General features: G+C 43.3%; 1 long non-coding RNA gene across 1 annotated transcript in view; it reads left to right on the top strand.

The window, feature by feature from the left end:
• The first annotated feature begins 296 nt into the window (after positions 1-296).
• Positions 297-22,767, top strand: part of LOC141052502 (uncharacterized) — a 45,631-nt gene continuing 23,160 nt past the window's right edge. The window contains exons 1-2 of the long non-coding RNA XR_012220824.1: positions 297-448; positions 20,106-20,242. This is a non-coding gene — a long non-coding RNA (uncharacterized lncRNA). The remainder of the gene's footprint in view (positions 449-20,105; positions 20,243-22,767) is intronic.

Here is a 22,767-nt window from a genome sequence, read left to right as displayed (position 1 = left end):
TTGTGTATCTCAAAGGGGGTGGCTTTGAGATGGAGACTTAGTTATGCGTATTGATCAGCAATGGTATTGCTGAGGTGTTATTTCAAGGTATAAGGGAGAAGTCTCTAGGTGACTTGGGAGTTGGGCGGGCCAGTTACCTACAAACCCACCCAGGGGTGTGTCTGAAAACGCCTGTAGTAAAAGACTATGTGAGGGTGTGAAGGACCTGTGATGAGGTCATAGTCACGTGACCCAGTGGGTGTGGCTATAGACCATATAATGTTGCCAGGGTAGGTCACATGGGAGGAATGCTGGGACCTGATTGGTCCAGTGTGGAAGGTCCTGCAGACATGGAACTTCCTGCCTGACAGCACGTGTGAAGTGGCTGTGAGCAATGTGTGCCTGAGAGTTCCCTGGAGGGAACGAACGTGTGCGGAATGCTGCAGCCGCATGAGGAACCCTGACGTGGGTGAGATAATTGTGAGGACTGTAGAGCCTGCGTACTGGACATTGATAATAAGAGTGAAGCATTATAATGGACGCTATGCTGGTAATGCTATTAAGTGAACTTTCTGTTGCTGCTGTGGTTTATGAGGTGTGAATAAACCGCAAGGACTGTATGATTTGATTGAAAATCCGTGCCGGAATTGGTTTATGTTCGCTGCAAGCGAGAATCCCCTAAGTAAATGACAGCGCTACCTCACAAAAGGTATTGGCGAATAGCTTCGGATAAGTGCTTATCTGAATAGTTTTAGCGGTTTCCGAATAGCTGCATCGGGAACCCCGATACCTGGAGCGCTCCCGATAATCAGCAGTTCGGCACCACAGCTGCAGGCGACTGTCACACAGCCGCGACACCTGCAGCTGTGACGCTGAACTGATAATTATCGGGAGCGCTCCAGGTATCCGGGTTCCCGATGCAGCTATTCGGAAACCGTTAAAACTATTCGGATAAGCACTTATCCGAAGCTATTCGCTCATCCCTAGTTGTAAACCCTTTTATCCTGCTGATCTGTTGGTTAGGCCTCCACTGACTGACTGAAGGTCAGACCTCCACTGACCACACATTGTTATATTATGAAAAGACCTCTATAACATAAAGGTTCATCATTAATCTATCAGCAGGATTTTACTACCCCATTTAAAAGCATGATGTAGGGAAAGAGACCGAGAATTCAATAATTTATCACTCAGATTACTGGGTGCAGCGTTTTTGACACAATCATAGTTTTTAGACTAAGGGCCCCGTCACAGATAGCGATCTCGCTAGCGAGATCGCTGGTTTTGTGACACAACAGCGACAGTGGCGGATTATAATGAGGTCAATTTGGGCAGTTGCCCCGGGCCCAGTGGGGTTAAGGGGCCCACAGCCCAGGCCAGTAAATTGCCCCATTATAATCCGCCACCGCGCAGGGCCGGATTATAGGCAGGGCAGGCGGGGCTTCAGCCCCGGGGCCCCCACCACAAGAGCTTCTAAGGGGGCCCCCACCACATTCCTGCTGGCTGCTGCAATGGCACTCCATCTTCTCCCCACCTAAAAGTGAGTGACCGTGGGGGCGGCATTATGTGCTCTGCTACCAGCAGCATCTACAAGTAGCGTGAACGCTGATGCTGCTGGTAGCGTGCAAAGGCTTGTGATGAGATCACAGGAGGTAAGGTGTCAGGGCCCCCGATCATGTGACCCCTGTCTCCTCCCCTCCTGTGACCTCATCACAGGTCCTGTGCGCACAGCACTGAGAGCAGCCATGTATGTGGAGTGCGGCTCTGCGGGTGGAGGTAGGTGCTGGAGGCTCCATTATTCTCTCTGTGGAGTGGGGCTCTGCGGGTGGAGGTCGGTGCTGGAGGCTCCATTATTCTCTATGTGGAGTGCGGCTCTGCGGGTGGAGGTCGGTGCTGGAGGCTCCATTATTCTCTATGTGGAGTGCGGCTCTGCGGGTGGAGGTCGGTGCTGGAGGCTCCATTATTCTCTATGTGGAGTGCGGCTCTGCGGGTGGAGGTCGGTGCTGGAGGCTCCATTATTCTCTATGTGGAGTGCGGGTGGAGGTCGGTGCTGGAGGCTCCATTATTCTCTATGTGGAGTGCGGCTCTGCGGGTGGAGGTCGGTGCTGGAGGCTCCATTATTCTCTATGTGGAGTGCGGGTGGAGGTCGGTGCTGGAGGCTCCATTATTCTCTATGTGGAGTGTGGCTCTGCGGGTGGAGGTCGGTGCTGGAGGCCCCATTATTATCTATGTGGAGTGCGGCTCTGCGGGTGGAGGTCGGTGCTGGAGGCTCCATTATTCTCTATGTGGAGTGTGGCTCTGCGGGTGGAGGTCGGTGCTGGAGGCCCCATTATTATCTATGTGGAGTGCGGCTCTGCGGGTGGAGGTCGGTGCTGGAGGCTCCATTATTATCTATGTGGAGTGTGGCTCTGCGGGTGGAGGTCGGTGCTGGAGGCCCCATTATTCTCTATGTGAAGTGTGGCTCTGCGGGTGGAGGTCGGTGCTGGAGGCCCCATTATTCTCTATGTGGAGTGTGGCTCTGCGGGTGGAGGTCGGTGCTGGAGGCCCCATTATTATCTATGTGGAGTGTGGCTCTGCGGGTGGAGGTCGGTGCTGGAGGCTCCATTATTCTCTATGTGGAGTGTGGCTCTGCGGGTGGAGGTCGGTGCTGGAGGCCCCATTATTCTCTATGTGGAGTGTGGCTCTGCGGGTGGAGGTCGGTGCTGGAGGCTCCATTATTCTCTATGTGGAGGTCGGTGCTGGAGGCCCCATTATTATCTATGTGGAGTGCGGCTCTGCGGGTGGAGGTCGGTGCTGGAGGCTCCATTATTCTCTATGTGGAGTGTGGCTCTGCGGGTGGAGGTCGGTGCTGGAGGCTCCATTATTCTCTATGTGGAGTGTGGCTCTGCGGGTGGAGGTCGGTGCTGGAGGCTCCATTATTCTCTATGTGGAGTGTGGCTCTGCGGGTGGAGGTCAGTGCTGGAGGCTCCATTATTCTCTATGTGGAGTGTGGCTCTGCGGGTGGAGGTCGGTGCTGGAGGCCCCATTATTCTCTATGTGGAGGTCGGTGCTGGAGGCTCCATTATTCTCTATGTGGAGTGCGGGTGGAGGTCGGTGCTGGAGGCTCCATTATTCTCTATGTGGAGTGTGGCTCTGCGGGTGGAGGTCGGTGCTGGAGGCTCCATTATTCTCTATGTGGAGGTCGGTGCTGGAGGCTCCATTATTCTCTATGTGGAGTGTGGCTCTGCGGGTGGAGGTCGGTGCTGGAGGCTCCATTATTCTCTATGTGGAGTGCGGCTCTGCGGGTGGAGGTCGGTGCTGGAGGCTCCATTATTCTCTATGTGGAGTGTGGCTCTGCGGGTGGAGGTAGAGAATAATGGAGCCTCCAGCACCTACCTCCACCCGCAGAGCCACACTCCACATAGAGAATAATGGAGCCTCCAGCACCGACCTCCACCCGCAGAGCCACACTCCACATAGAGAATAATGGGGCCTCCAGCACCGACCTCCACCCGCAGAGCCGCACTCCACATAGAGAATAATGGAGCCTCCAGCACCGACCTCCACCCGCAGAGCCGCACTCCACATAGAGAATAATGGAGCCTCCAGCACCTATGTGGAGTGCGGCTCTGCGGGTGGAGGTCGGTGCTGGAGGCTCCATTATTCTCTATGTGGAGTGCGGCTCTGCGGGTGGAGGTCGGTGCTGGAGGCCCCATTATTCTCTATGTGGAGTGCGGCTCTGCGGGTGGAGGTCGGTGCTGGAGGCTCCATTATTCTCTATGTGGAGTGGGGCTCTGCAGGTGGAGGTCGGTGCTGGAGGCTCCATTATTCTCTATGTGGAGTGCGGCTCTGCGGGTGGAGGTCGGTGCTGGAGTCCCCATTATTCTCTATGTAGAGTGTGGCTCTGCGGGTGGAGGTTGGTGCTGGAGGCCCCATTATTCTCTATGTAGAGTGTGGCTCTACGATTCGTGACCCCCGTCACGTGACGAGGGGGGCCCACAGAGTCTGAACTGCCCCGGGCCCTGGCTACCCTTAATCCACCCCTGAACAGCGATCTCACCAGCGAGATCGCTGTGTGTGAGAGCGATCAGCAACCGGCCCCCCTGCCGGTATCGCTGATCGTTGTAGGAAAGGCCAGGACTTTTCTTTGGTCGCTGGTCTCCTGCTGGCCAGCATGCATCGCTGCGTGTGACAGGCGGGAGACCAGCGATCAGCTGGTAACTAACGTACACATCGGGTATCTAAGGGACGTGTGTCCCTTAGATACCCGATGTGTACGTTAGTTAAGGGACGCACGTCCCTTGGATACCCGATGTGTACGTTAGTTACCAGCTCCCTGCATCAGCGCACTGGTAACTAACGAACACAGCGACGCCGCACAATTGGCGTCGCTGTGCTGATCCCTGGTGAAGCTGTCTGTTTGACAGTTCACCAGCGATCACATAGCGACTTACCAGCGATCCTGACACCTTGATATCGGTGTCGGGATCGCTGGTGGGTCATTATGTGTGACGGGGCCCTTAGCTATGTAGCAGAGCTGCCCCGATGACACCAGGAGGTGGAGTCGGACTACTGCTCACTCACCAGCTAGTCACAGCAATGATAATCACCAGGTAATAAAACCTTCATTTTCAGTAAACAACAACACACAGCTTGACATGTGACACATTGTTAAAATCTGTCCTTTAATCCCTACCTCACCCTGTCCTCCGATTACATAGCAAAAACCTGCTGACATATTCTCTTTAATAATTATCTAATTTACTTCTGAATTTCTCTTCGTGCAAAAGGGGATGAGTGATGATTTGCCCATCATCAATATTGTTCTACCTCTATGGGACTTATTATATTGCTCATCCCGATCTTCTGGGTCCATGATTAAACTTCCATAACTACAGTTGAAATTGAAAAGTAGACTAAGGCCTGTCTCACACTTCAGTTTTTTTGTGTCAGTCAAAATCGGCCAATTTCGGAAAAAAACGAATCCGCCAAAAAAGGGCGGATCTGTTTTTTCCCCCCATAGACTTACATTAGTGGCGGATCTTGACTGACGGTCGTCCGTCACATCCGATTTTTGACGGATCCGCCAAAATTTTACCCTCTCCCGGGCGGATGAGACAGACTCTGCAACGTTTTTTTTGTTGACAGTCCGCTATTTGCAACTGCACATGCCCGCAAGCTCTGCTCCGGGAACATTTTTAACCCTGAATGCCGTTCCTTTAAAATTCAGCCTTCGCCGGATCCGTCAAAACAACGGTCACACGTTGCTGTAAAAACGGCGACGGTTCCGTTTTCCGCCATTTTCGCGGATTACAACTGATCTGAAAAACGTAAGTGTGAAACAGGCCTTAGGCATAGTGCACACTGAATTCGTGAACTTGCCCAAAATTACATGTTGGGACATTTTCCCAGCATGTACTGTAATGTTCCCATAAAGTCCTTATTTACCACACAAGGCCATATGTGTTTTTTTCCAGCCTCCGTCTGGCCAGTATACGTCTGCATACTATTTATTTAACTATATAGCAAAGATTGCACTTGCAACAAAAAGGACCACCACAACTGTACAGCATATATATATATATATATATATATATATATATATATATATATATATATATATTTTTTTATTTTCACAATGGGGAAACCTACAGTTAGGTCCATATATATTTGGACAGAGACAACATTTTTCTAATTTTGGTTCTAGACATTACCACAATGAATTTTAAACAAAACAATTCATATGCAGTTGAAGTTCAGACTTTCAGCTTTCATTTGAGGGTATCCACATTAAAATTGGATGAAGGGTATAGGAGTTTCAGCTCCTTAACATGTGCCACCCTGTTTTTAAAGGGACCAAAAGTAATTGGACAGATTAAATAATTGTAAATAAAATGTTCATTTCTAGTACTTGGTTGAAAACCCTTTGTTGCCAATGACTGCCTGAAGTCTTGAACTCATGGACATCACCAGACGCTGTATTTCCTCCTTTTTGATGCTCTGCCAGGCCTTCACTGCAGTGGTTTTCAGTTGCTGTTTGTTTGTGGGCCTTTCTGTCTGAAGTTTAGTCTTTAACAAGTGAAATGTATGCTGAATTGGGTTGAGATCTGGTGACTGACTAGGCCATTCAAGAATATTCCACTTCTTTGCTTTAATAAACTCCTGGGTTGCTTTGGCTTTATGTTTTGGGTCATTGTCCATCTGTAGTATGAAACGATGACCAATCAGTTTGGCTGCATTTGGCTGGATCTGAGCACACAGTATGGCTCTGAATACCTCAGAATTCATTTGGCTGCTTCTGTCCTGTGTCACATCATTAATAAACACTAGTGACCCAGTGCCACTGGCAGCCATGCATGCCCAAGCCATCACACTGCCTCCGCCGTGTTTTACAGATGATGTGGTATGCTTTGGATCTTGTGCTGTACCACGCCTTCGCCATACTTTTCTCTTTACATCATTCTGGTAGAGGTTGATCTTGGTTTCATCTGTCCAAAGAATGTTCTTCCAGAACTGTGCTGGCTTTTTTAGATGTTTTTTAGCAAAGTCCAGTCTAGCCTTTTTATTCTTGATGCTTATGAGTGGCTTGCACCGTGCAGTGAACCCTCTGTATTTACTTTCATGCAGTCTTCTATTTATGGTAGATTTGGATATTGATACGCCTACCTCCTGGAGAGTGTTGTTCACTTGGTTGGCTGTTGTGAAGGGGTTTCTCTTCACCATGGAGATTATTCTGCGATCATCCACCACTGTTGTCTTCCGTGGGCGCCCAGGTCTTTTTGCATTGATGAGTTCACCAGTGCTTTCTTTCTTTCTCAAGATGTACCAAACTGTAGATTTTGCCACCCCTAATGTTGTAGCAATTGCTCGGATGGGTTTTTTCTGTTTTTTGCAGCTTAAGGATGACTTGTTTCACCTGCATGGATAGCTCCTTTGACCGCATGTTTCCTTCACAGCAAAACCTTCCAAATGCAAGCACCACACCTCAAATCAACTCCAGGCCTTTTATCTGCTTAATTGAGAATGACATAACGAAGGGATTTCCCACACCTGTCCATGAAATAGCCTTGGAGTCGTTTGTCCAATTACTTTTGGTCCCTTTAAAAACAGGGTGGCACATGTTAAGGAGCTGAAACTCCTAAACCCTTCATCCAATTTTAATGTGGATACCCTCAAATGAAAGCTGAAAGTCTGAACTTCACCTGCATCTGAATTGTTTTGTTTAAAATTCATTGTGGTAATGTCTAGAACCAAAATTAGAAAAATGTTGTCTCTGTCCAAATATATATGGACCTAACTGTAGTCAGTCATCCAGACCATGGCCACTGTCAAGCGTATGCTTCTTCAGCATAAAATGCCTGACATTGGCCACAAATGCTATGTGCACATAGCATTAGCAAATCTGCATCACCTTTAAAAACTCATAAAATGGACTTTTATAGTGATTTAGGAGTTGACAGCATATGGAAGTGGATTTGCTGCATTTACTGACCATATCTTCTTTATTGTAAAGATAGGAGAGGAAACGCAATTTAACCAGATTATTTATATTTCCCTAAACAAATGATTTATGAAAAAGAAAGATCTGTGCAATGTTTGATCACCTTTGTCAAAATGGGCTTCACCAATACAAGGGCTTATTAGACACATGAGGTGAGGTGGATCCTCCAAGCTCAAGGTCCGGGTGGGCACAAGGGCCACAGGCGTTGGTGCAGCAGATACGTGGGGTATGCAGGACAGGACAGAAGAAGGACAGGAATCATTAGGCAGACTACAGATGTCCAAAGAACAGCAGACAGGCAGTTGGAATGCTGGGATCCACAGGCAGACTGGGAGACGTCCACTGGAGCACATGCTCTTTCTGGCCCTCATCTACAAGGAGTACCGCTGTGCGGCTGCCAAAGAAAGGGAGTGAGCAGTCCGTTGTCTTTGGATAGGACGAGCTGGTGTTTGTTCACTAGTTTCAGTAACATTACCAGCTAACCCACGTACACGTCGAACACCAAGCCTATTCCCCATCACTAAATTAACAATCACTATTTATTCTCTGAGATGGTGTGCCTGAACAACAATATTAGCCCAAACGATTTTGATTTGGAAATGTGGCCTGGTGCCTGCCCAACAATATTGGCCCAAACAATTTTGATTAAGAAATGGGGCCTCCTGCTTTCACCCCAACATTAGCCCAAATGATTTTACTTAGGGAATGGGGCCTGATGCATAGACACCAATATTAGCACTAACAATTTGGAATAGGAAATGTGACCTGGTGCAAGCAATCCAATATTAGCCCAAACAATTTTGATTAGCAAATGGAGCCTCGTGCCAGCATCCCAATATTATTCCAAACGATTTTACTTAGGAAATGGGGCCTGCTACATATACACCAATAATAGCCCTAATGATATGGATTGGGAAATTGGGCCTGGTGCCAGCTCTCCAATATTAGCCCAAAAGATTTTGATTAGTAAATGTGACCTCCTGAGTCCTGACTGCAACACAATATTAGCACAAATTATGTGAACTAGGTAGTGGACTCCTTCCTGCACAACACTAATAGCACAAAGTAGTTTGATGCTGAAAGATCGATTTCACACAGAACTGGATCCTATCTAACTATATGACAACTTGCAGCACATGCAGGGGCAGCCTCTCTGCGCTGTTACACTCACAAAATGGTGCCAGCAAAACAAAATGTCCGATTTTTATTCGGCAGCCAATGACAGAAGCCCTTGTGTCTGGATGTTGGGGATGGTTTGTGAACCCTGATTGGCTGCCAGAATGTACACACATTAAGTTAATAAAAAAATTACCAAATTGTTCCCAAAATTTGACGACTTTGAGGGAAATTTACAGAAAAAGTTTGCACTCTATCGTGCTAAAGCATGTTAATGTGATATATGAAATATGAATAGCAATATGGCTTTTGAAAATTAGGAAAAACGAATGAAACGCTTTGCACAATATTTGGCCAAATAATGTCTGCCCATCAACCATCGTCAAGGTGGTCTCAAAGACTGATCGGTCCCTGACCTGTGTGAATACCTCTCCTAGGCTGATATCTGAATTCCTGGGTAGTGTTGAGTGATACCATCTGATATAGAGAAATATCGGATCGGATTGGATCGGACCGATACCCAAAAAGTATCGGGTATCGCCGATTCCGATACCCGAAGTCCCATTCAAGTCAATGGGACAGAAATATCGGAATTAAAAAAAACCTTTCTTTCCTTGCACATCCAGTTCGGGAGGGGGGAAGAGTGTGGTCGGTGCATGGGCGGACACTATGTGTGTCTGTGTGTGCAGGCGGGGTCTGTGCCGGCAGTCGGGGGTCTGTACAGGCCTGCCGGGGGCCTGTTCCGGCTGCCGGGGGTCTGTACGGGCCTGCCGGGGGCCTGTGTCGGCTGCCGGGGGTCTGTACGGGCCTGCCGGGGGCCTGTGTCGGCTGCCGAGGGTCTGTACGGGCCTGCCGGGGGCCTGTGCGGGCCTGCTGGGGGTCTTGTGTGTGTGTGTGCAGGCATATGCCTGCTACAATGACAGTGATTGACACATTAGCCAATGATGGGACAGTAGTAGTCCCATCATCCGGCTAATGTGTTGAATGTAAAAAAAAAAACAAAACTACATATATACAACATTCATACAACATACATACTTCATATATACAACATTCATACTACATACATACTACATATATACAACATTCATACTACATACTTCATATGTACTACATTCATACAACATGCATACATTCATACTACATACATACTACATATATACAACATTCATACAACATACATACATACATAATACATATATACAACATTCATACAACATACATACATACTACATACTTCATATATACTACATTCATACAACATACATACTACATATATACACCATACATGCATACTACATACTTCATGTATACTACATTCATACAACATACATACTACATATATACAACATTCATACAACATACATACTTCATATATACTACATTCATACAACATACATACATTCATACTACATATACACAACATTCATACTACATACATAATACATATATACTACATTCATGCAACATACATACTTCATATATACTACATTCATACAATATTCATACTACATATATACTACATACATTCATACAACATACATACTACATATATACAACATACATACTACATTCATACTACATATACATGTATACAACATTCATACAACATACATACATACTTCATATATACTACATTCATACAACATACATACAACATTCATACAACATACATACATACTTCATATATACTACATTCATACAACATACATTCATACTACATGCATACTACATATACACAACATTCATACTACATACATACTTCATATATACTACATTCATACATACTACATTCATACAGCATACATACTACATATATACAAAATTCATACAACATACACACATACTTCATATATACTGCATACTACATACAATACATACATATAGACATACAGTACATATAACAGAGTACATAATCACCATCACTTGCCACTTTGATCCCTGAAGCCAGTGTCATCTGTGAAAAAATATGAAAATAACAAACAACCGACATGCTGCCTGATCCGCAGAAATCCACGAGTGTCCCACGCCGATCTCCCATGGACAACAGCAGCATCAGCAGATGCGACCGCTCTCTAGGGGGCTCCAGGAATACAATGACGGGAGGTAGGTATCCTTCTGCACTGTATTCCTCCGCCAAGGTAAAAAAATAGTCCCTAGTCTCACTTTTGGCATTGCTATGTGAGAAAGTTCCCACGCAGCTTTTGCCATAAAGCGAGACCAGTGAACGATAGTAACCTCTCAGTGATGCAGTGCAGCAGATCATCGTGGGACACTCGTGGATTTCTGCGGATCAGGGAGTATATCGGTTGTTTATTTTCTAATTTTTTTCATAGATGACACTGGCTTCGGGGATCAAAGTGACGAGTGATGGTGAGTATGCACTCTGTTATATGTATTGTATAAATGTATTGTAAGTAGTATGTAGTATGTATGTTGTATGTCTGTAGCATGTTTTATGTATGTACTATGTATGAATGTTGTATATATGCAGTATGTATATATTTTTTTTTTTCTTTACATTCAACACATTAGCCTGATGATGGGACTACTACTGTCCCATCATTGGCTAATGTGTCAATCACTGTCATTGTAGCAGGCATAGCCCGATGGGACTTGTAGTCCCATCGGACGATGCCTGCACACACACAAGACCCCCGGCAGGCCCGTACAGACCGCCGGCACAGGCCTCCGGAAGGCCCGTACAGACCCCCGGCAGCCAGCACAGGCCCCCGGCAGGCCCGTACAGACCCCCCGCAGTCGGCACAGACCGCGCATCATGATGCGCACAGACCGCGCATCATGATGACATCATTTCAGCAGCCAATCACAGCCACAACAGTGGCTCATTGCATTATGGGGACTTCCGATTCCGGTATCCGATATTGATAAAATATCGGTACTTGGTATCGGAATTCCGATACAGCGAATATTGGCCGATACCCGATATTTGCAGTATCGGAATGCTCAACACTATTCCTGGGTGAATGTGGACACCTCACTCAGTAAAGCCTGCATTTATGGGTCGGTAGGGACCTGCTGTAATTAAAATCACCACATGGTGAAGGGTGGAGTGCTTGGTCAGCAAGATAACATAGAAATAACAAAAGAGTGACTGGTACATCCAAACTAGTCTGAATAGGTGCATATCAGGAGCAGCTACCTCCATATACAATATGCTATTTTTGCACTTTTTTTTGTATATTATATATGGGGGTATAGGTAGCTGTTCCTGGTATGCACTTTTTCAGACTAGTTTGGATGTGACAGTCAGTCTTTTGTTATTTCTTTGAGGGAAAATGTGACATAATTTCACACAAAACCTCCAAAATGGCAGGAACAACATTGTTAACACCTTTTCAAAATTGTGGGTAAACAAAAAGGGGAGAAGTTGACTCTTTGCACTGTGTGTCTGTGTGTGCCACATGGAGCACAGAAAGAAGAGAAAAGGACTGTCTGAGGAATTGAGAACCAAAATTTTTGAACAATATCAACAATCTCAAGGTTACAATTCCATCTCCAGAGATCTTGATGTTCCTTTGTCCACGGTGCGCAACATAATGAAGAGGTTTATAACCCTTGGCACTGTAACTTATCTATCTGCGAGTGGACAGTAGAGAAAAATTCATGAAAGCTTGCAACGCAGGAAAGTCCGGATGATGGATAAGCAGCCCCAATCAAGATCCAAAGAAATTCAAGCTGTCCTGCATGCTCAGCATGCATTATCCATCGATATTCAAATGAAATTAAACACTGGCAGGACCCACTGCTGACACAGGCATAAAAAGCTAGACTGCAGTTTGCCAAAATGTAAGTGAGTAAGCCAAAATCCTTCTGGCAAAGTGTCTTGTGGACAGGTGAGATCAAGATATTGCTTTTTGGTAAAGCACATGATTCTACTGTTTACCAAAAATGGAATGAGGCCTACAAAGAAAATAACACAAAACTTAGTCATATATTATGGATGTTCAAAGATGTTTTGTAGTTGATTCACTGCCTCTAGCACTGGGTGCCATGACTGTGTGCATGTCATCATGAAATCTAAAGGTTATCAAAGCATGTTAGGTAGCAATGTAGTACGCACTGTCAAAAAACTGGATTTGCATCCTAGGTCATGGGTCTTCCAGCAAGACAATGACCCAAAACACACTTCACGAAGCACCCAGAAATGGGTGGAAACAAAGAGCTGGAGAGTTCTGAAGTGACCAGCAATGAGTGCAGATCTAAATCCCAACACCTGTGGAGAGATCTTAAAATTGCTGTTGGGAGTAGGCGCCCTTCAAATATGAGAGATCTGGAGCATTTTGCAAAATAAGAGTGGTCCAAAATTCCAGTTGATAGGTGTAAGAAGTGTATTGATGGTAACAGGAAGTGATTGATTGCAGTTATTTATTCCAAAAGGTGTGCAACCAAATATTAAGTTGAGGGTGCCAACAATTTTGTCCTGACCATTTTTGGGGCTTTGTGTGAAATAATGTTTGCCTTTTTTCGTGTTGTTCTATTACACACAAAGGAAATAAACATGTGTAATTACAATAATTTTGGGGGAGAAATACTTCATTTTCTGGAACAATTTCATGGGTGCCAACATTTTCGACCATGACTGTGTATGTGTATTATATATATCATTTTATTCAGCTTTCTGGCGCCCGGGGCAAGAATTCGGTATGGCACCCCCCAACCCCAGCACACATGCAATTTGCACACTAAGGGCTCATACTCTGAAGAGTCTCGCACATCAATACCCGGCACTGCCGCTGGAACTCGGATCGGAGAGTTCAGCTGCATAGAAATACATGCAGCTGAACGCTCCAATCCGAGTGTTGGCATCAGTGCCGGGTATTAACGTGCAAGACTCGTCCGAGTTTCTCGCATGTGAGTATGAGCCCTTAGTCATGTAATATATTTACTTTTGTTTCACAAAAAATTTCCTTTAGACCTATTTTTTTTTTTTTTTTTTTTTTTTTTTTACTTCTGCAAGGGTAACAGGAGAAAATGGACCATACAATTTGTTGTGCAATTACTCCGGCGCACGCCAATACCCCATATGTGGGGGGAAAACTACTGTTTACGCACACGGCAGGGGCTCAAAATGGAAGGACGCCATGTCTTGTTTGGAGAGCCCCTGATGTGCCTAAACAGTGGAAACCCCCAACAAGTGACATCACTTTGGAAACTAGACCCCTTAGGGAACTTATATAGATGTGTATTGAGCACCTTAAACTCACAGGTGCTTCACAGAAGTATATTACGTTAAGCCATGAAAATAAAATAATCACATCATTTTTCCCAGCTAAATCTTTTTTAGCTCCAAATTTTGAATTTTCATAAGGGTAACAGGAGAAATTGTGCCATACAATTTGTTGTGCAATTTCTTCTGAATGCGCAGATACCCAATATGTTTAGGAAAACATCTGTTTGGGTGCACGGCAGGGCTTGGAAGAGAAGGGTTGCCTTTTGACTTTTAGCAGACACCATGTCGTGTTTGAAGAGCCCCTGATGTGCCTAAACAGTGGAAATCCTCCCCAAGTGACACCATTTTGGAAACTAGACCCATTTGGGAGCTTATCTAGATGTGTGTTCAACACCTTAAACCCCCAAGTGCTTCTCAGAAATATAGAACGTTAAGCCGTGGAAAAAAAAAAATCACATTTTCTGCGAAAACTTTTTTTAGCTCCAAATTTTGCATTTTTCCAAGGGTATCAGGAGAAAATGGACCCCATAATTTGTTGTGCAATTTCTCCTGAGTTCATCGATAGTGCATATGTTGTCGAAAACTACTTTTGAGGCACAGTGCAAAGCTCAGAAAGGAAGAAACACCACATTACAGTACAGATTTTGCTGCACTTGTTTGAGGATGCCATGTTATACTGGCAGAACCCCTCATAAATGACCCCAACTTACAAACTAAACCTCTCAATTACTTCATATAGAGGTGCAGTGATTATATGGACACCACTGGTGTGTCACAGACTTTTATTCCATTGAGCAGTGTAGATAAAATAATTTACATTTTTACCACCAAGATTGTGTGTTAGCCCCAAGTTTTACATTTTCATACTGGGAAATGGGTAAAAATGGCACCAAAATTTGTCACGCAATTTCTACTGAATGTGGCATACCCCATATGTGGCTGTACAGTACTACATAGCCATATGGAGAGACTCGGGAGAGACGGAACGCTATTTGCCTCCTGGAAAGCAGATTTCCCTAGAATAGTTTGCGGACTCCACATAAAGAGCCCCTAAGTGCTAGAAAAGCAGCATCCCTCCTCAAGTGACCCTATTTTGGAATTTATAACCCTTTGGAATTTATCTACAGATGTAGTGATGATTTTGACTCTATGGGTGTTTTCCAGAAGCAAGCAGCAGTGGATGTTGCTGAGTGAAAATTGCAAACTGGCATTGTAGTGACCAGTACATTATGCCCAGCTCATGGTTCTGGAGACACACACCTGTAAGATAGGCGGGCTTACATCACTACAAAAATGCCAAACATGTAGGTGCTAAATGTGGTTTACACACTGGGGCTCAGAAGGGAGAGGTGCATTTGGATTTGGGAGCAGAGAATTTGCTGAATTTCTTTTGGGGGGCGAGAAGTTATTTCGCTTCTCCAGAGCCTTTGTCCTACCAGTAATGTGGAAACCCCTATATTTCCATTAACAGATGACGGACCTGAGTGAGGATTTGCTTTTTTGTGGATTGAGTTGAAGCTTTTGGGAACATTTTACATAACATTTATGATCACATTTATTTGGCGCTCTACGCTGAGCACTTACTTTCCAGCTAAATCTACAAGTGACGTGACAGATGAAACCCACAATGGATCCATTCACTATAGTAATGCAGCAGAATTACTCTGGATGCCATCTGGCCTCTGTTCAGTGGTGGTCTTCTTTTCAGCAGTGCACAAAACTGTGGTCGACGGCACTTTTACGCAATACTAAAAAGATGGACACCGCCGAATCACAGGCCAGACGGCGTCCACAGTGCCTCCATCTGCCTCATTATAGGGACTCTTCTGCTAGGTGTTCCATCTGAATCACGTATTTCAGAGATTTACATGGAAACCCCGATGTAAGCGCTCAGCGCAGAGCGCAGGATAAATGTGTGGCGAGCCTTACTGCGATCTTTGGAAGACAGAATTCAAAAATCAACAGCATGTGAAGAATTGGTTTTATTTATTTTTACGCCGTTCCTCGTGTGGTATAAGTGATTTGACAACTTTATTTTTCGGGTTGGTGTGATTACAGAGATGCCAGATTTATATCGGGTTTCTATGTTTGGCTGCTGTGCTGTCACACACTAAAAAACACTCTTTATTGTGAAAACTAGTTTTTGAATCACCATATCTTGAGAGCTATCATTTTTCCATATTCCGGCCGACAGAGCTATGTTATGACTTGATTTTTGCGGGACAAGTTGACATTTTTATTGGTACCATTTTCGGGCACATGACATTTTTTGATCGCTTTCTATTTCGATTTTTAAGAGACAGAGTGAACAAAAACCAGCAATTCAGGAATTGCCTTTTGTTTGTTTTTTATACCGTTCCGCGTGTGGTAAAATTGGTAAGGCAGCTTTATTCTTCGGGTCAATACGATTACAGTAATAACCAATTTATATTTTTTTTATGTTTTGGCGCTTTTACACTATAAAAACTTTTTGCATCGCTTTATTCTGAGAGCGCTAATTTTTTTAATTTTCTGCTGATAGAGCTATATGACAGCTTGTGTTTTGCAGGACAAGATGACGGGTTCAGTGGTATCATCTTTTGATCACATTTTATTGCACTTTTTGTTTGGCGGTATGATGATAAAGCATTGTTTTTTGCCTCGTATTTTATTTTTTTACGGTGTTCACTGAAGGGGTTAACTAGTGGGACAGTATTATAGAGCGGGTCGTTATGGACGTGGCCATACTAAATATGTGTACTTCTATTGTTTGCTTTTTTTTTTTTTTTCTTTATTTGGGGATTTTTTTAAAAAATTATTAGACTTCTTAATTTTCTTTTTTAAATATTATTATACGTTTTAAGAATTTTTTAAAATTTTTTTTACACTGTCCCAGGATGGGACATTACTATATAGCATGATCTGAACTGCAGGGCATCAGACCAGCATCTGACAGGCATAGAAGGAGGCGTTTCAATTCGTGCTCTCTGCCGGGACTGGGAAGCCACCTTCCCTTGTAGCCAGGGGTCTCCATAGAGAGCAACAGTACAATGCGATTGCATCGCGTTGTACTGATGGAAGCGCGCAGCAATTCTCCTCTGTCCCTGTTACTGCTGACAGTCCGTATGAGGCCGCTCAGTGTGTCGTACCTGTACTGTTTGCTTGAACGCAGTTCCTGCAGAGCAGTACATGCATGGTGCATGTCAGGAAGGGTTTGTGCAATGTCTTGATGATTGCTATCTAATGCCTTGGAAATTTTTTGTACCCTTCTCCTGATTAGGGCTTCCACTAGGAATTTCAGGGTCCCATACTGGCAACATTTTTGGGGTCCCCTTGAAACTCCACCCAGGCTCCACTCTAGCCCCACCTCCACCCCTCGAACCTTTCAGTCTCACCACCCTCTCTTTGAAAAATTCCATTTCTGCACCATGTTCTCACCAATCACACATTAACAGTTCCCATCACCAGATCACATACACAGCCAGCAGCTTTTGTTTTTGCTAAAAGATTTTTTAATCCACCACCGTGATAAGGTAGACTCTTTTTGCTGGGCTCTACTTTACTGTAACTTGTTAAAATATACAATATAATTTTTGGTATTTTTATTTTTCAATTTTTAAAATGATCAATAATATCACATACAAGGGACAAATACCACAGCACCATGACCGAATCACATATTACCACCACATGGCAACCAATAATACCATATACAAGGAACAAATACCACCACGCAATGACCAGACCACATATTACCACCACATAGTGACCAAATAATACAATACTGATCATTAATAAAAAAAACACAATACCAATGCCATTATACATAGATCTGTACTTAGTATACAGTGTCCGCTTAGGCCTCTTTCACACTTCAGTTATTTGCATCCGTTACAATCCGCCAAAAAGGCGGAAAAGCGGATCCGTTCTTAATTGATGTGAACGGATGGCACAGGATCCGTTTTTAGACGGATCCTGAAAATGAGGAAATTTAAAGGAAACGCTGGCCGGGACGAGAGAGAGAGATTTGTCCGGCACCCAGACAGAATGTCGGGTAAATTCAGTGTCTGGAGGATCCGCTGGGAAAAAAAAGTTACAATCTCCGTTACAAAATCTTTGAGGATGGAAACGGACAGAAACATTATGGCGGATCCTCACAAAAACGGATGCAACGGACGGCAATCAGTCAGGAGCCGCCAATAATGAAAGTCAATGGGGGAAAAAACGGATCCTCAAAAGAAAATTGCGGATACGTTTTTTTCAAAACCTGGCGGATTGTGACTGATTGTAAAAAACTGAAGTGTGAAAGAGGCCTTACATGTAATGTGTGCTTAAATATACCCGGGAACCAATCAGAGAGCATCATAAGGTAATGAAGGCGTGAACTATCTGTGATGTCACGAAACACCTCTTATGGCGCATGCGCAGATCTGCACTAATGTATGAATCGCTTCCCAATGATGCGCTCCCTTGGACTCCAAGTTGACATACAAGAGGTCTAAGTGTGGGGCACTCATGAAAGCGAACACCAATGCCTAAACTGTGCAGGCGCACCTAGTGTTCGAGATACAGTGATCATAAAAAAATTGTGTGTAATAAAATTACTAAAAAAAGGGTTTATAAATTTCATATATAATGATTTTATTAAAGGAATAATATATTATAATTATTAAAGTGCAAAAGTGCATGTAGTGCAATTATAATAAAAATAACTAGAACCACAGTATAATGACTTGGAATTAATTTTTATTCCTTTACCATGTATGTGATAATTATATAATATTATATATTCAATAGTGTTTATGGTGCAAAGATAGTCACAAGAAGGAGTGGAATAGTCACAGAAAAAACTAATACCCTATATCAATAATTAGAATAACCACAGGGAAATTCCAATACAAATATTCCACGCAGCAAAAAAAGGGAAGAAAAAGAAAAAATGAAAGGAAAAAATTGGGTAGAAAGGAGACTAGAAAAACCTAGTAATAGGATTCACACTTATCTAAACATGCTCTCACAAAATCTACCAAAACCCTGATGAAACGATGTAAAAATTAGACTAATAATTCCTTATTCCCCATCAAATGCAAAATAGGAATAATAATACAAAACATATTATAATGCTGGAATCCCTGAAAAACAGGCCAAAGGATATCAATTATAGCCAAGATATCATCATGTACATTGGAATGACCATGCAAAATACACATTGTAATTATTAGTCCACATAGTAAAATTCTTCTTCTTCCCTCAACGATTCTTCTTATAACAGGAAAGGTCTCCTCTAAAGTGTGGAATATCCAAATGGAAAAAATCATGTGGAAGAAAGGGAACAGATGCTCAATCTATATAGGAACAAACATAAGCATAATTAAAATCAAATAAAATAAAATAAACCCCACCCACCCCATAAAAAGATGCCACAAACAATAGATCTCTACAAAAAGGAGGCAAAACCTAATTTTTCGTTAAGGCCCAACAGACTCATCGTGCCCAGCCGATGTATCCGTTGGCTTTCTTTTTGGGCAAGGATCTTAGATGGAGCTCCCTCTCAGATATCCAAAACAGCTTGATCTATTCCCTTAATCCTCAAACCACTTGCATTACATTGATGGTAACGCTTAAAATGCCTAAGCAAGGTTTTCAAAAGGGAATCATCTGTAATGTTCTTGGCTTTTTCAATGTCCCTCACATGGTCACGGGTTCTGATCTTAAGTTCACGTGTGGTAAGACCCACATAGATCTTACCACAAGGACACTGGGCATGATAAATAACACCCTGTGAGGAACAATTGATATGCCTTCTTATTTCAAAAGTTTTGGACCCATCCTGATTCTGAAAAGTACTTGTTTTTACCAAATTAAGACATCCCTTGCAAATGCCACATGGGAAAAAAACAGGTTTACCCGTAATTTTTCTTTGCTCTTTTTTTATTAGTTTCTGAAACATAGTGGCTATGCACCAAGATGTCCTTCATATTTTTAGATCTTCTGGCCACAAAATTCGGGGTAGAAGGAAGTAATTGCTTCAGAATCTGATCTATTAGTAAAGTGTGCCAATGTTTATGGACTATCTCCGTGAGACCTTTCCATTGGCCATTAAAAAATAGAAATAAATCGTACCGTATCCATATTTGATGATTCCTTCTTATTTTTGGATTGCCCATAGATAAGTTGGTTCCTGTTAATTTTTGAAGCTCTCGAATATCCCCGCTTAATTCATCTCTTGCTGTAGCTTCTTTCTATAAATCTTCTGAAAAGATCTTCAGACTGTTTTTCAAATGCTTGATGCTTGATCATCTGAGCAAATTCTTTTTGCCCGAAGGAATTGACCAACCGGTATTCCATTTATCATAGATCTCGGATGTGAAGATTATGCCAGCAAAAAGGAATTAGTTGCTGTTTGCTTATGAAAAATATCGGTATTCAGATGACCGTCAGGAGAGGCAGAAATAAAAATATCTAGAAATTCCAAACTTCTTCCATATTTAAAGGTAAGTTTCTCATTGATCTCATTTTGATTGAGCCTGTCAATAAGAGCACATAATTCATCAGAGAAACCCTCCCAGATAAAGAGTATATCATCAATATACCTCATGCAGTTATGGACCTTGTCCACACCTTGGATGAGGTCATCCTGAAAAATACTATGCTCCCATGCCCCTAGAAAAAGGTTGGCATAAGCCGGGGCACATGACGCCAGCATTGCTGTACCCTGTAACTGTAAAAAAATTTTCTCCATTAAGTGTAAAAACGTTATGATTCAAAAGAAATTCCAAAAGTATCAAAATTAGGTCACCAATGGGGGGTCAATACTACTGGAGTTCAAAAACCACTTGACCACCGCCAATCCATCATGATGTTTAATAGAAGTGTACAGGGACTCAACATCCGCCGTTACCAGGATCATATTAGGATCCAGCTGTAATTGGTCAATCCTCTGTAGGGCAGATGTGGTGTCCCTGACATATGAAGGTAATTCAGCGGCCAATGGCTTTAGAAAAAAATCTGCAATATCTGAGATGACTTCACATAAACTCGAGTTACCTGCGACAATGGGACGTCCTGGCGAGTCCAATGAGTTTTTGTGCAACTTGGGGATGAAATAAAAAGTAGCCCATTTTGGGTGAAAATTACGTACATTATCCAACAATTTCTTTGAAATAATACCTTGAGTATAGGCATCTTCTAGGATTTTAACCAATTTGGCCTGAAAGGAAGACATGGGGTTGAAGGTTAATTTCCGATAACATTTGTTGTCATTAAGTAATGTATAAGCCTGCTTTTCATAGGTATTGGTTGGCCAGATGACTAAATTGCCTCCTTTATCCGCCGTTTTAAAAATGACATCCTCCCAGGTTTTTAATTCCTCCAAAGCAATTTTTTCTTTCTTTGTGAGGTTAGACTGTCCATATTTGTTCCTAGATAAAATTTCAATATCATTGTTTACCAGCTGAGTGAATATTTCAATTGCTGGACAGATACCCAATGGTGGAAATTTTTTTGATTTGTCAAATAAACTGCTAGGAATTGTACTTACCTGTTTACTTGAAGCCTCTTCTTCAAGGGATTGCAAACTCTCTAGGGCATCCTGTTCCTCTTTTGTTGTGAATAAATCCTTACTTTGATTTTTGAAATGTAATTTTTTCAATATCAATTTTCGCGAAAATAAATGTGTATCTTTCACCGCTGTAAATGAATCAATATTAGAAGAAGGTGAAAAGGTTAGCCCTTTCTCTAATACACTGTGTGCAGAATTATTAGGCAAATGAGTATTTTGATCACATCATCCTTTTTATACATGTTGTCCTACTGCAAGCTGTATAGGCTTGAAAGCCAACTGTCAATTATGTAAATCAGGTGATTTGCATCTCTGTAATGAGGAGGGGTGTGGTCTAATGACATCAACACCCTATATAAGGTGTGCTTAATTATTAGGCAACTTCCTTTCCTTTGGCAAAATGGGTCAGAAGAAAGATTTGACGGACTCTGAAAAGTCAGAAATTGTGAGATGTTTTGCAGAGGGATGTAGCAGTCTTGAAATTGTCAAACTTTTGAAGCGTGATCACCGAACAATCAAGGCAAATAGCCAACAGGGTCTCAAGAAGCGTGTTGATAAAAATAGGCGCAAAATAACTGCCCGTGAATTGAGGAAAATCAAGCGTCAAGCTGCCAAGATGCCATTTGCCACCAGTTTTGCCATATTTCAGAGCTACCACATTACTGGAGTATCAAAAAGCACAAAGTGTGCCATCCTCAGGGACATGGCCAAGGTAAGGAAGGCTGAAAAATGACCACCTTTGAACAAGTAACATAAGATAAAACGTCAAGACTGGGCCAAGAAATATCTTAAGACTGATTTTTCTAAGGTTTTATGGACTCATGAAATGAGAGTGACTCTTGATGGGCCAGATGGATGGGCCCGAGGCTGGATCAATAAAGGGCAGAGAGCTCCACTCTGACTCAGACGCCAGCAAGGTGGAGGTGGGGTACTGGTATGGGATGGTATCATCAAAGATGAACTTGTGGGACCTTTTCGGGTTGAGGATGGAGTGAAGCTCAACTCCCAGACTTACTGCGAGTTTTTGGAAGACACCTTCTTCAAGCAATGGTACAGGAAGAAGTCGGTATCGTTCAAAAAAAATATGATTTTTATGCAGGACAATGCTCCATCACATGCATCCAAATACTCCACAGCGTAGCTGGCCAGTAAAGGTCTAAAAGAAGAAAAAATAATGGCATGGCCCCCTTGTTCACCTGATCTGATCCCCAGAGAGAACCTGTGGTCCCTCATAAAATGTGAGATCTACAAGGAGGGAAAACAGTACACCTCTCGGAACATTGTCTGGGAGGCTGTGGTGGCTGCTGCACGCAATGTTGATCGTAAACAGATCAAGCAACTGACAGAATCTATGGATGGAAGGCTTTTGAGTGTCATCGTAAAGAAAGGTGGCTATATTGGTCACTGATTTTTTTTTTTATTTGTTTTTGAATGTCAGAAATGTTTATTTCTAAATTT

The sequence above is a fragment of the Dendrobates tinctorius genome, unplaced genomic scaffold (assembly GCF_039654945.1).
Source record: "Dendrobates tinctorius isolate UK_male_01 unplaced genomic scaffold, ASM3965494v1 ptg000161l, whole genome shotgun sequence".
NCBI classification, from domain to species: Eukaryota; Metazoa; Chordata; class Amphibia; order Anura; family Dendrobatidae; genus Dendrobates; species Dendrobates tinctorius.
The sequence above is the reverse complement of the archived record's forward strand: the minus strand, read 5'-3'. Positions and strand labels throughout refer to the sequence as shown.